The sequence below is a fragment of the Micromesistius poutassou genome (genome assembly GCF_964030765.1).
Source record: "Micromesistius poutassou genome assembly, chromosome: 2".
Taxonomy (NCBI): domain Eukaryota; kingdom Metazoa; phylum Chordata; class Actinopteri; order Gadiformes; family Gadidae; genus Micromesistius; species Micromesistius poutassou.
The window spans coordinates 17,986,374-17,988,873 of record NC_140272.1 but is presented as its reverse complement, the minus strand read 5'-3'; the positions used below and the strand labels follow the sequence as shown (position 1 = coordinate 17,988,873).

General features: G+C 53.2%; 1 protein-coding gene across 1 annotated transcript in view; it reads left to right on the top strand.

Annotated features, from left to right (window-relative positions):
* Nucleotides 1-2,500, top strand: part of prelp (proline/arginine-rich end leucine-rich repeat protein) — a 7,106-nt gene that overhangs the window by 807 nt on the left and 3,799 nt on the right. The window lies entirely within an intron of this gene.

Sequence of the window (2,500 nt, the reverse complement as noted above, 5' to 3'; positions counted from 1 at the left end):
TGCCTACTAGCCCATGGAGTGCTTGTAAACTAACACTTCGGCCGAAACACGACCAGCGACCAAATCAAGACAGAAGATCAATGAGTGGAAAACAAATCAGGCACAACTTGTTGCGCTCTGCGAGCTGAGCTGTGGTTTAAAGCTTAGAGGATAGTTAAAAGCCTTGTCGGGGGCCGCCAACGTGACGGAAAGAGAGAGAGAGCGAAGCATTAATAAAGTTGTGGGTCTGGCAGGAGTCAGACGGTGCTGCAGTTCTAGGAGAGGCGGCCCCACCCTGGGCAGGAAATGCTTTCTAATCCCATGTCACAGCGGGGGGGGGGAAATCAGGGTTTTTTGGGCCGGGGTCAGACGTGTACCAATGTGAGTGTCCTCCTCCTACAATTACAGCCACCGTCCCAGGGGGCCAAGATTATGCACAGACTGCAACACTAAATGGACAGTTTAAAAGCTAAAAAAAAAAAAGCATGTTTTTTTTTTTTTTAAACGTCTGTTTAGGAAGTGAGCGAGCCCTTTCCACAGGATTTGGGCATTACAGTCACACCAGGGGGGGGGGGGGGGCTTGGGGATGGAGGGGGGGGCAGGCCTACTGGATTTGTGTGAGGCTTCCAGTCTCAGAGGCCCTGGATGACGGAGGGAAAAGTAGAATCACATGCAGAGGAGAGGTGGGGCGGGGGGGGGGGGGGGGGGGGGGGTGCGCTCTGGAACGTCAGGCGCTCGGAGAAAGAAAAAGTTTGGCGTTGTTTTTCCTGGCTGGACAGACCCCCGGCTGCTAGCTTCATTCTTCCGTTATTATTCATGAGCACACAGTGTTTATCTGAGCGTTTCCTAAAGTGCCGTTAGAAAGTAACGATGACAGGTTGGACTCAAACCATGTGTCCTTCGTGGACGTTTAGTTCACTCTATTAATCAGAGGACCAGTCCAGTCAAATTATTTACCAGGCCGTACACACGCACACCGACTCAGACACACACACACACACACAAACTGACACAGAAACACACACGTTTTCTCAGCCACTCGCTCTACATCGTTCGTAGCAAAAAAAAAAAAAAGAAAATCTTCCCACGTTTATCACCATGGCGATGCTAATTCCCACTTTCCACCCAACATCAATATCGTGCTGCTCCATGTTGTTGTGTTGAGTGACGGTTTGCGTCTCTCGGAGTCTCCCTGTCTCCCTGCATATCCCAAAACAAGACACCCCCGGCCCACCACCACCGTATACACTTGGCGTCCACCACTGCCTTCCCACCCTGTTGGCTCTGGGATCGACCCACTGTGGCTGTGCAGCTGGGGGGGGGGGGTGGGGGGGTGGGGGGGGCATAGTGGTGGCGGCAGAGAGCACCAATGACACAAACCCAGTGTGTCACAACGAGAGCACACGACCGCCACAAAACAAACACTCATAAAAGAGCATGTCTCGTGTACACACACGTACACCAAGTGTGTAGACAACTAGAAAAACCCCCCACCCACATCTGTGAACAGAGAAACGGAGGAGGAGGAGGGGGAGGAGGAGGACGGGGACCGCAGTGCAAACAACGGGGCCGTTCACTCGACGAGCGAAGTTTGAGCTGGCGTGGGTTTCGCTGTGATCACGTTCCCCTCGGCGTCTTAAAGAGAGAGAGAGAGAGAGTGCTGTTGGGTTTTCTTGCAGGCCTCTTCCAGGGTCAATAATCCTAAACCCTGCCAGAGTAACCCCCACCCGCTCCCCCACCCACCACCACAACTCCCTCGGCGCCCGGCTCTTACAATAGAGCCTCTATCGTCTCCTCTTCACCCTCATTTCCTCTGTGTCAGCATCTGCTCCGCCTCACCGGGAATAAAACAACAAGAGACGACTCAGCTCTTGTTTGCTTGCTTTACTCATGCCCATTTTGGTAACAAGCATCATTTACCTCTCTCTCTCTCTCTCTCTCTCTCTCTCTCTCTCTCTCTCTCTCTCTCTCTCTCTCTCTCTCTCTCTCTCTCTCTCTCTCTCGGACTCCTAGGGAAGAAGTGCATTGGCATGCAGGATAATTATCGCAAAGTATTTCAATATTTAAAAACGTTCTCAAATGATCTGTTGCATAATGATCTGGTCAAACTTGCTGTATACTGCTGTGTGTGTGTGTGAGTGTGTGTGAGTGTGAGTGTGTGTGAGTGTGTGTGTGTGTGTGAGTGTGTGTGTGTGTGTGTGTGTGTGTGTGTGTGTGTGTGTGTGCGTGAGCGAGTGTGTGCGTGTGCGTGAGTGTGTGTGTGTGAGTGTGAATGTGTGTGTGAGCGCGCGTGTGTGTGAGTGTGAGTGTGTGTGTGTTCATGCATGGCCGGTGGTCCGCTTCAGGTTCCACATCGTCCTACGTATCTCTCCTCGTCCCCAGTGTACGGCCCCTCTCTCTCCCCCCCACCCCCCACCCCTAGAGAGGGCCCTGTGGGCACACACACACACAGGGGCCCCCCCGGGGGGCCCCTGTGTGGGGGTCGCCAGCGTCCTCACTAACCCCCCCTCTCTGTGTGTGT